The sequence below is a fragment of the Schistocerca piceifrons genome, chromosome 2 (genome assembly GCF_021461385.2).
Source record: "Schistocerca piceifrons isolate TAMUIC-IGC-003096 chromosome 2, iqSchPice1.1, whole genome shotgun sequence".
NCBI classification, from domain to species: domain Eukaryota; kingdom Metazoa; phylum Arthropoda; class Insecta; order Orthoptera; family Acrididae; genus Schistocerca; species Schistocerca piceifrons.
Window position 1 is genome coordinate 582,985,268 of NC_060139.1, and position 13,078 is coordinate 582,998,345.

The window sequence follows — 13,078 nt, forward strand, 5'->3', positions numbered from 1 at the left end:
CGTGATTATTAGGTCTGTTGGCTCCCTTGTTAGTCTCAATTTAAGTTTGTAGCTTGCCTATTAACGGAAGAGATGTGGACTTCTCTAAGCACTTCAAGGTTTGAAATATAGAATATTTATTCTCTTTTTATTTGCATATCCGAATAGCTGTATTTATCGCTTTCCAGCTTAATTGCAATCGAATTCGAAACAACGGGGCTCCATCTTCAAATACATAATTTGGGACTCGAGCAATTATTACAGCTGTTTGGATAAAAAGTACCACTGTCATCGACCAGAAGGTTGGTTAGAACACCACAGTGCTTTACTAGGCATGGCCCTATTGGAGATAGCATGATGTTGCCTCCCTCCGACCATCAAACTAATTTTTCCATCTAGTTACAGGGAGACTTACAATTTAACGTGTACTTTGAACAATGGCACGCATTTTTCACATTAACAAACATTGCCAGTGACGAAAGGAATGATAAGTAACTGTTTAAAGTTCTTGCACTGACATGTGACTGAACGCGAGTCGTATGGTACTTTACCACTGATCCATTACTGTTTCGATGTAAAAATAAAAACACCGTACTATCTAGCTTCTATCGTGTTTCGTATAAGAAAATGTAATAGTGCGCCTGAACAACGTCACTGGAGATAGTGATCGACTTAGTAAGTAGATGCTTGTTATCGGGAGACATATGTGTGAAAGAGGTGAGCCTCTCTGTCGTAGTTAAAGATCAGATCCAGTGTCTAAACTAGGACAGTAAGTAGTTAAAAGCTTGATCGAGAAATTTACAACTGCTGAACTATTGCAAATAACGGCCATTTCATGCAATTTCTACTAATGTAACTGCATTTTGCAAAATTATGGTCTACAACCTGGCTGGCTCTCGATCAAACTTTTAGCTACTTATTGTCCTAGTGTTGTTGGCCCATAATACGAATGCATATCAGTGCACGACTGCAGCTAATGAAAATATTTTTCAATGCATATTCAACTCGTTTTTACCATTTCAGTTATCTGTAGTCCAAATATACGTTGGGAATACAAACTTTTCCAAAAGTATTAGTCAATCTCTGGCTGTAGGCATCCCCCATGATTAACCATAATTGAGAATTTTGTTTGAGAAACAAGTCGGACTGCAAACGCTGATCAGTTTGAATAGCACATGCGCTTGTTTACAGTTTTAAAATCACATATGCGAGTTCAGTTCCTGGTCGGTCACGATTATCAACGCACAAATGTTCAAAATTTCGTTTGCTTGATCAAAATTATTGCCAACGGCGTTTTTGTTAGGAGGAGGCGGAATATTTTTCAGCTCTTTTTAGTATGTTATGCTCCCTTTTATCCACTGACATCTTCACAATGTTCTTTTGAGTTTCTTCACCTACATTCTACAGCCGAGAATAAAGTTCGAAAATATTTCCAGCTGTCCATTCTCGGAAACAAATCAGTGCAATTGGTGAGCCAAATGCAGCCGACATTTGCCAATGGAGATAGCCTCTATCGCAGATCAGGTTGACGATTAAGTCACGTGAGATACTTTCTGACCGGTGCAGTTCGAACGATGAAAGAAACGTTGTGCACGTTTACGTTCACATCTGATGTAAGGATGGACTTCAGTCCAACGACGACAGAATGATCCTCTACGCAAGCGACAGCTCCCAAGAGCGGCCACTGGCGAAGACGGTCCATGGGGCAGCTGCTGCAGCACTGAAGCGCCAGGAAGTAGTCGCAGGCTGATCCGCGCAGATTACCCTCTTTTGAGGAGGAATCTTCAGGAGAGTATCCACAGTTACTTGAGGAGGACGTCAGTGCCAGGCAGGCGTAAACACTCGTAGGACGGATGTTACCAGACTCCCGATATTAGAGTCACTATATTGTTCGACTAGGACTGCATTTAATGTTTAACTACTTTAGAAAATCTCACATGTTTGACACATGCGTCTCTCGCTAACCTGTGGCAGGGATCTACTAATTACATAGATCACTATATTCGCCGACATTACATTAAAAACCTTTATTATATTTATTCCTATAACGCGTCTGCTGGAACCGGCTTGTATGGCAAGAACTGGTCTTGCAGCGCGATAGCTCACGTTGAAATGTCCCTTTTGAATGAACAGAATGACTGTGCTGGTAAAACTTCTACGTTACTTGATTTTCAAACTCCAGAGTGAAGCTGAACGTACCGAGACCGTTTTCTCTTTACTTATTCTGATGATTTCTAAACTGACACACAATATTTTAACGCAACGCAATTTGACTTTTAATAATCCCTATAAAAGAATAGCCCTGACTACCTATAACCCATGCCCTTCATGAATCACTTACCTTACAAAAATCTTCGTTACTCGAACTACTGCAATACAGTGAGCGCCACTACTGCCAGCTAAATAAAAGATTCTAGCTACTGAAGGCACTAACTACTGATAGGCATATTAGTTAGGAAATGAAATATTTTGATAGAGAACAAACAATGTATTTACCTTAATAGCCTTCAAAGGTCATTATATATATATATATATATATATATATATATATATATATATATATATATATGTTGTTGTTGTGGTCTTCAGTCCTGAGACTGGTTTGATGCAGCTCTCCATGCTACTCTATCCTGTGCAAGCTTTTTCATCTCCCAGTACCTACTGCAACCTACATCCTTCTGAATCTGCTTAGTGTATTCATCTCTTGGTCTCCCTCTACGATTTTTACCCTCCACGCTGCCCTCCAATACTAAATTGGTGATCCCTTGATGCCTCAGAACGTGTCCTACCAACCGATCCCTTCTTCTGGTCAAGTTGTGCCACAAACTTCTCTTCTCCCCAATCCTATTCAATACTTCCTCATTAGTTATGTGATCTACCCATCTAATCTTCAGCATTCTTCTGTAGCACCACATTTCGAAAGCTTCTATTCTCTTCTTGTCCAAACTATTTATCGTCCATGTTTCACTTCCATACATGGCTACACTCCATACGAATACTTTCAGAAATGACTTCCTGACACTTAAATCAATACTGGATGTTAACAAATTTCTCTTCTTCAGAAACGCTTTCCTTGCCATTGCCAGCCTACATTTTATATCCTCTCTACTTCGACCATTATCAGTTATTTTGCTCTCCAAATAGCAAAACTCCTTTACTACTTTAAGTGCCTCATTTCCTAATCTAATTCCCTCAGCATCACCCGACTTAATTAGGCTACATTCCATTATCCTTGTTTTGCTTTTGTTGATGTTCACCTTATATCCTACTTTCAAGACACTGTCCATTCCATTCAACTGCTCTTCCAAGTCCTTTGCTGTCTCTGACAGAATTACAATGTCATCGGCGAACCTCAAAGTTTTTATTTCTTCTCCATGAATTTTAATACCTACTCCGAATTTTTCTTTTGTTTCCTTTACTGCTTGCTCAATATACAGATTGAACAACATCGGGGAGAGGCTACAACCCTGTCTTACTCCCTTCCCAACCACTGCTTCCCTTTCATGTCCCTCGACTCTTATAACTGCCATCTGGTTTCTGTACAAATTGTAAATAGCCTTTCGCTCCCTGTATTTTACCCCTGCCACCTTTAGAATTTGAAAGAGAGTATTCCAGTCAACATTGTCAAAAGCTTTCTCTAAGTCTACAAATGCTAGAAACGTAGGTTTGCCTTTCCTTAATCTTTCTTCTAAGATAAGTCGTAAGGTCAGTATTGCCTCACGTGTTCCAGTGTTTCTACGGAATCCAAACTGATCTTCCCCGAGGTTGGCTTCTACTAGTTTTTCCATTCGTCTGTAAACAATTCGTGTTAGTATTTTGCAGCTGTGACTTATTAAGCTGATAGTTCGGTAATTTTCACATCTGTCAACACCTGCTTTCTTTGGGATTGGAATTATTATATTCTTCTTGAAGTCTGAGGGTATTTCGCCTGTGTCATACATCTTCCTCACCAGATGGTAGAGTTTTGTCAGGACTGGCTCTCCCACGGCCGTCAGTAGTTCCAATGGAATATTGTCTACTCCGGGGGCTTTGTTTCGACTCAGGTCTTTCAGTGCTCTGTCAAACTCTTCACGCAGTATCATATCTCCCATTTCATCTTCATCTACATCCTCTTCCATTTCCATAATATTGTCTTCTAGTACATCGCCCTTGTATAGACCCTCTATATACTCCTTCCACCTTTCTGCTTTCCCTTCTTTGCTTAGAACTGGGTTTCCATCTGAGCTCTTGATATTCATACAAGTCGTTCTCTTATCTCCAAAGGTCTCTTTAATTTTCCTGTAGGCGGTATCTATCTTACCCCTAGTGAGATAGGCCTCTACATCCTTACATTTGTCCTCTAGCCATCCCTGCTTAGCCATTTTGCACTTCCTGTCGATCTCATTTTTGAGACGTTTGTATTCCTTTTTGCCTGTTTCACTTACTGCATTTTTATACTTTCTCCTTTCATCAATTAAATTCAATATTTCTTCTGTTACCCAAGGATTTCTACTAGCCCTCATCTTTTTACCTACTTGATCCTCTGCTGCCTTCACTACTTCATCCCTCAAAGCTACCCATTCTTCTTCTACTGTATTTATTTCCCCCATTTCTGTCAATTGCTCCCATATGCTCTCCCTGAATCTCTGTACAACCTCTGGTTCTTTCAGTTTATCCAGGTCCCATCTCCTTAAATTCCCACCTTTTTGCAGTTTCTTCAGTTTTAATCTACAGGTCTTAACCAATAGATTGTGGTCAGAGTCCACATCTGCCCCTGGAAATGTCTTACAATTTAAAACCTGGTTCCTAAATCTCTGTCTTACCATTATATAATCTATCTGATACCTTTTAGTATCTCCAGGGTTCATCCATGTATACAACCTTCTTTCATGATTCTTAAACCAAGTGTTAGTTATGATTATGTTGTGCTCTGTGCAAAATTCTACCAGGCGGCTTCCTCTTTCATTTCTGTCCCCCAATCCATATTCACCTACTATGTTTCCTTCTCTCCCTTTTCCTACTGACGAATTCCAGGCACCCATGACTATTAAATTTTCGTCTCCCTTCACAATCTGAATAATTTCTTTTATTTCATCATACATTTCTTCAATGTCTTCGTCATCTGCAGAGCTAGTTGGCATATAAACTTGTACTACTGTAGTAGGTGTGGGCTTCGTATCTATCTTGGCCACAATAATGCGTTCACTATGCTGTTTGTAGTAGCTTGCCCGCATTCCTATTTTCCTATTCATTATTAAACCTACTCCTGCATTACCCCTATTTGATTTTGTGTTTATAACCCTGTAGTCACCTGACCAGAAGTCTTGTTCCTCCTGCCACCGAACTTCACTAATTCCCACAATATCTAACTTCAACCTATCCATTTCCCTTTTTAAATTTTCTAACCTACCTGCCCGATTAAGGGATCTGACATTCCACGCTCCGATCCGTAGAACGCCAGTTTTCTTTCTCCTGATAACAGCATCCTCTTGAGTAGTCCCCGCCCGGAGATCCGAATGGGGGACTATTTTACCTCCGGAATATTTTACCCAAGAGGACGCCATCATCATGTAATCATACAGTAAAGCTGCATGCCCTCGGGAAAAATTACGGCTGTAGTTTCCCCTTGCTTTCAGCCGTTCGCAGTACCGGCACGGCAAGGCCGTTTCGGTTATTGTTACAAGGCCAGATCAGTCAATCATCCAGACTGTTGCCCTTGCAACTACTGAAAAGGCTGCTGCCCCTCTTCAGGAACCACAAGTTTGTCTGGCCTCTCAACAGATGCCCCTCCGTTGTGGTTGCACCTACGGTACGGCTATCTGTATCGCTGAGGCACGCAAGCCTCCCCACCAACGGCAAGGTCCATGGTTCATGGGGGGGATATATACATATATATATATATATATATATATATATATATATATATATATATATATATATATACACTTACTTATCGCGAATGGACCCAGAAGGATCACGCAAAGCTTTCTGACGTCGTTTCTTCCATACTTCTTTCATTCGTTCTCCATGTTTTCTTTTTCTTTCTTCTGTCCATTTTGTTCCTGGTCTCTTTAGTGCTTTCTTCTCCGACAATACAATCCACTTTTCCACCTTATTTCTAAAAGTTTTTCTATCTTTGATATCTTTAAGTTCAATATTTGCTTTTTGTAAATCTAATTTTACTTGGCTAATCCATGGTGTTGTTGATTTGACTTTTTCTATGTAAGTGAGAATTCTGTTGGTGAGTCGTGTGGGGGGAAGTCTAGTGACATGTCCATAAAATTTTAATCTTCGCCTTCTTACGTCTGCTGCCAGGTTTGATATAGTTTCTGTGGTTCTTCTTGATTGTATCCGGTATCCTTCTTCTGTTAATTTTGGACCTAAAATCTTTCTCATAATTTTGCGTTCTTCTTTTAGTATTTTTTCTAAATCACATTTTGTGTGGAGTGTGAGCGTTTCACTAGCATATAGTGCTGCTGGCTTAATTACTGCGCAGTAGTGTCTGATTTTTGTGTTCGAGGAGATGCATTTTTTATTGTATATTTCATGTGTCATACCATATGCTCTCTTCATTTTCTGTTGTCTGATCTTCTGTGCAACTTTCTCTCCTCCGGTTGGCTCCAAAATTTCACCTAGGTATTTAAAATGTTTTACTCTATTTATTTTTCCATATTTTGTGTTCAAACTGTGTATATGGAATTTCGTACAGAAAATTCTGTCTTTTGAAAGGAAATTTGTAAACCTACTTTATTCGCGCATTCCTTAAGGATCTCTATTTGTTTGGTGGCGATTTCTTCATCATCTGCAAGTATGGCCAAGTCGTCCGCGAATGCTAAACAAGATATCTCCACGTTGTCTTTGGTTCTACCAAGATGGATTGGTTTCCAGTAGGATTGATTTTTTAATTCTTTTTCCCATTCCTTAATGACTTTATCCAGGACTATATTAAACAGAAGTGGAGATAGCCCGTCACCTTGACGTACTCCAGTTTTTATGAGAAAAGGTTCAGAGATTTCTCCCCTGAATTTAACTTTAGATACAGTGTCTGTCAGTGATTCTTTGATAAGCCTTAGTGTTTTGGAGTCAAGTCCAAGTTCCTCTAAAATGTTAAACAAAGATTGCCGGTCAATTGAGTCATAGGCTTTCTTAAAATCTACAAATGTACAAATTATGGGGGCATTTCTAATTGCTTTGTGTTTTAATATTGTCTTTAAATTAAATATTTGTTCTATGCATGAGCGACCGGGGCGGAAGCCTGCTTGATAATCACCAATTTGGCGTTCCAGCTGCTCTTGTGTTCTTTTCAGCAGGCATGTTGAGAGAATTTTGTAGGTGACTTGTAAAAGTGAGATTCCCCTGTAGTTATTAACATTTGTTCTGTCTCCTATTTTATGTAACGGGTGAATAAGGGCACATTTCCAATCCTCTGGTAATTTTTCTGTTTCCCATATTTTTGTTATTATTTTTGTGAGCTCCTGCAACGTCTTTGGTCCTAGGTTTTTTAATAGCTCTGCGACAATGCCATCTTCGCCAGATGTTCTATTATTTTTTAAGTTTTTAATGTGACATTTGATTTCTTCCTGTGTTGGTGGTAATGAATCCGGTTGAGCGTTGGCACTGATTTCTTTGGGAAACCTTAAACTAGGTTCTGGGCAATTTAGTAGGTTAGAAAAATATTGAGCCAATACTTGACAGTTTTCCTGGTTTGTTAGGGCTAATTTACCATCTGGTTTTCTGAAACATAAATTTTGAGGGATATATCCTCGTATTTTATCTGCGAAAGTTCTGTAGAAGTCTCTTGTATTATAGTTTTGGAAATTTTCTTCTATGGCATCCAGTTGTGCGTTTGTGTACTTCCTTTTTGCTTGCCTAATAGATTTTGAAACCTGTTTTCTAACCTCGTTAAATAAATGTAGACTTTCTTGTGATTTTTTACTGTTATATTCTTGAAATGCCTTTTTTCTCCTTTCCAATGCATTTTCACAGTCTGAATCCCACCAAGGGTGTTTGAATATCTTTTTCAAGGGAATAGTTTCCTTAGCTATTCGCGTGATTTTAGAATGAAATTCTTCCCATGTGTTTGCCTTTTCCTTCTCCCATTCTTCTTTTACTTTAGATTCTTTAATCTTCTTGGTGTCATATTTCTGTATTTCTGTTTTCTTCTGATGACTTCTTCGTGCTGTAAACTTGATTTTAATTCTAGTTAGGTAATGGTCTGAATCAATGTTTGCTCCTCTGCGTACTTGGACGTCGTAAATTTCTTTTTGTACTGGGTATGAAATCGCCACATGATCTATTTGAAACTCGCCAATTTGTTGTATAGGAGATCTCCATGTCTTTTGTTTTCTTGGACATTTTCTTAGAGATGTTGACATTATCTTCAGGTTATTCTGCTTACATAGTTCGACGAGCCTTGTATCATTTTTATTGGTAAATTTGTGTGCAGGATATTTGCCTACGGTTTTTTGGTGGATTTTCTCTCTACCAATTTGGGCATTAAAATCGCCGAGTAGAACTTTTGTATCTTCTTTTGGAATCTTGGCCATTATATTCTCCAAATTTTCCCAGAACTTTTCTGTTTTTATGGGGTTTTTCTTGTTGTCTCCATTTGTGGGAGCATGAACATTAACCATTGTGTATGTTTTGTTGGCACATTGTAAGCGCATCGTCATTATCCTATTATTTACGGGAGTAACTTCCTTGATGGAGCTGAGCACGCTCTTGTGTATGATAAATGCCATCCTGAGATGGGGGGCTCCTCTTCCGATTCGTTTATCCGTCTTGCTCTTAAAGATGCGATAGTTGCCATAATCTGATGTTTCTTCATCTGTAAAACGTGTCTCCTGTAAAGCTAGTATTACTATCTTTTGCTTTTCAAGTTCTGTTGTAAGGTTTAGAAGTTTTCCTGGTTGGATTAATGTATTTATGTTAAAGGTTCCAATGTATGTAGGTGTTTTAAGTGGAAGTTTGCCAGAGAGCTCCGACTTTCTCTGATGTAATCGTGTAAGTCCAGGTTCCCCAGAATCCGAATTCCTGGTTGCCATCTGTTGATGGGTGGATTGGTTACCACCTGGGGTAATGTTGTTATTACTTGCACGAGTCATACTTGCTTGTAATCAAGTTGGTCCAGTGTTTCCACTGGGTGTTTAGAACCAGGGATTGTTAGTTCCTGGCGCATTATGACCAGCCGCACGTTGTGTGAACAGACGCTGACCAGGATGCCGATGGTTCCCACTTCAGACGCGTCCTGGATTTGGGTGTTGACAGTGCTTATTGTAATGGCGGCACTTACTCGCCATGACACAGTAACGTCTTCGGGTTCTGTGGTTTTTGAATGAGTGTGACCCTTGCCAAAAGTCACCCTCCCACACCCTCGTGATGCTGCCGCCTCGGTCCGGGACTGCTTATTTGGGTTTCCCCTTATTCGCAGCTGTCCACCATATCTGATGGATCGTTCGCTATCCGCCACCTGCGACCCGCCCTGTACCTGAGGCTCGGCTAGGGTATATATATATATATATATATATATATATATATATATATATATATATATATATATATATATTCTTGACATCCAGTTTAACAGATTTCCTTTTTGTGACGGACACACGTCCAGATCGTCCGCTCATATTAACATGTCAGAACTCTGGCATCTCTCTCCCCACATCCACCACTGCTGGCGGCTTACCTCCAACTGCCCAACGCTACGGGCTGTTCACATCCAACGGCCCAACACTAAACTGGCGAAAAACATCCAACAACGAGTCCAACCAGCCACGCGCTGCACACAGCGCAGTCAGCGATATTAATATGGAGCGCTACGTGGCGTTACCAACATAAAAACCTAAACAGCCTACTTACAACGTCTCAAAGCACATTTAGAAAGCATTTCTCGTTTTACTACATGGTGATTATTACAGACATCTGTCACAAGCGTCAACTATGTAGGAGGATATGTAAGAAGTTATATCTCGTGGAATGACCGCATAAATGCATTCGGGTGCCAACTGAGATTTATAAGGACGTTCCAAGATCTTTAATTCACTCACACAGGAGGACGCTTATAAAAGCCTCATGTGTGGATCCTTGCGAGGTCTAGAGTACTGATAGTAGGAGTAACGGAAGAGAAACACTATCTGAGCAGAAGTATCCGATACATATTAATGGACATTAATATGGAATGTGCCCTAAAGTCGGCTTGACCTCCGCTGGGGCACTTTCATTCAATGAAGTATCTGAATGTCTGCGGAGAAATGGCAGCGCCTTCCTCCTCAAAAGCCGAAACCAGAGAAGGTTCTGCGGAGAAAGCGACCTTCTAGTTCCACCAAAAGGTGTTCCATTGGGTTTAGGTCGGGGTTCTGAGCAGGCCATTCCATTTTGGGTATGTTACTGTCCACAAAACATTGTCTCACTCTTGCTGCTTTATGACAAGATGCATTGTCAGGCTGATACAAAGAATCATATACCCCGAATTGTTCCTGTACTATACGCGGTACACTTGCTGTAAAATTTGTTTATGCCCTTCTGCATTTAGCGTCTTCTTAAGCGCAGTAACAAGACCAAGGGCCAACCACGAAAATCATCCTATACCGTAACACCACATCCCCATACTTCACTGTTGGCACTACATGTGATGGTAAATAACATTCATCGGGCATTCGCCAAACCCAAACCCTTCCATAGCATATGGAACACACGAATGATTCCTTCCACTGGTTTCGTGCGATGGTCGACGGCCCCTATCTTGGCTTAGCAGCGGTTGTTCATTAGTGTCTAATCACCAACATTTGACTTGGATAGTTCTGTAAGTGTTGAAATACGGCTTTGTTACTCAAGTGACGTTCGACGACTAAAGCATGCTCGAAGTTACTGAGCTCTCCTGACCGACCCATTTTGCAGTCACTGGTTGTCTACTCGTAACACAATGCTTCCCGCCGCCTATTTCCAGGGGGAGGGGAGAGGGATGTGTCTCGTGATATCTAGTGATCAGTTCCGCGTTACGTAGGAGTGTCTGGATGCTCATCATCAGATAGTGTAGAGAGAATTGGAAGTTGCACTAATTCAATGCGAAAGTGTCTTGGAAATTATCAGCCTCGAATACAGGCGTTGCACGACGGACACTGAAAGTTTAATCTTTAACTCGTGTTTGTGAATGTCAAGTTGATATCTGAGAAACATGTAAACTTTGTTCTGAACTCGAGGCATGTAAATCTGAGTGAATGGCAGATGAACATAAAAATTAACGCATCTGACTTTCTGATAAAACTGCTTGAAAACTAACGAGGTAGCGCTTTACTGAAGTCTTCTACTAGTATTAAGCCGCTGAACTGATATATTATTTTCACAAATACGCTCTGGCAACCACTGTACCTTACAGTGGACATGAATTTTGATGGTAATTAAATTTATTGGCCTATCTGTGCCCACGGAATGCTCTGCAACTTGTTGCTATTTGGTATAATGCTGTGACTGTCAAAAATCAAATTTAATTTACTTAATTGCAATGTGCAATGCAAGATGGTATCTTACAAATTTTCGTAAAATGCTTCTCAGTACACAACTCGCATTGTGCAATGCGAGGGTGCAAAAAAAGTCATAAAAGTAAAAATGAAAGCGAGGAACTGATTTTAGTGACTAAAAATGCAAATGCCTGGTGGCTAGGGCCTTCCGTCGGGTAGACCGTTCGCCTGGTGCAAGTCTTTCGAGATGACGCCACTTCGGCGACTTGCTCGTCGATGGGGATGAAGTGATGATGATGATAAGCACAACTCAACACCCAGTCCCTGAGCGGGGAAAATCTCCGATCGAGTCGGGAATCGAACCAGGGACGTTAGGTATGACATTCCGTCGCGCTGACCACTCCGCTACCAGGGGCGGACATCTGAGTGACTGATGAATGAGAATATAGACTTCAAGTTTAACTATGCTTCATTAAGATATGACAACAATACACAGTTTCATAAAGTTCTCTCATCTAAACAAGTTAGCAAAAATATTTCCTAATAACGTCCCCGTGTAAAATTGTCTTCCTAGACACTTGTTCCAACTATAAGACGACACCACACTTCTCATTACAAAATTTCTACAGCAAACTTCGACCAAATGCAATACTCTGACAATAAGGAACTTCACAGTTACAAATAAAAAATGGATTGCCTTAAAAAATTCCATTAATATAACCTCGTTTGCTTAAAATCTTTCCTCAACAAAATATTATTACAAAAATCCTTTTGTAAATAATGCTGCCTCCACTACACGTTAGGCCGGCTTCCATTCTTTTAAAACCAAATACAAATGTCCGAGCGGTTCTAGGCGCTTCAGTCCGGAACCGCGCTGCTGCTACGGTCGTAGGTTCGAATCCTGCCTCGGGCATGGATGTGTGTGATGTCCTTACGTTAGTTAGGTTTAAGTCTAGGGGACTGATGATCTCAGATGTTAAGTCCTATAGTGCTTAGAGCCATTTGAACGATTTGAGCCAAATACATAGACACACTGTCAACCAAACACTGCTACTCTCTTTAAATGAAGTAATCTCTCTGACCAACATCTCCGGTCAGAAACAGAGTCTTACAAAGAAGATATCGATATTACGGAAGTTGAGTACATTTATCAAATTCGCAACTTCATTCACGTATATGGTCAACACTTCCTGAAAATCGTCGTGACAAATAGAACAACTCCCTTTCAACAGTGAGCATCATGGATAACCACCTTTTCAAAATGCCGGGACTCCGGTCTCCATTATGAGACAAGAAATCTATTACTCCCTCCAATATAAATTTTGTGAAATTTTTTGTAGAATAGGATTGTATAATAGGGTACCGGTCGTCATTATCTCCTTATCCCTTGTATCATCGGCGAGGGGGCGGCAGTTTAGGAAAGAGGGTAAGGGGTTCACAGATTGAACCAATACTTTCTGGAAAAAAAAGGAAAAAAGAAACCTAGCGGATTAAAACTGTGTGCCCGACCGAGACTCGAACTCGGGACCTTTGCCTGTCGTGGGCAAATGCTCTACCATCTGAGCTACCGAAGCACGACGACTCACGCCCGGTCCTCACAGCTTTACTTCTGCCAGTATCTCGTCTCCTACCTTCCAAACTTTACAGAAGCTCTCCTGCAG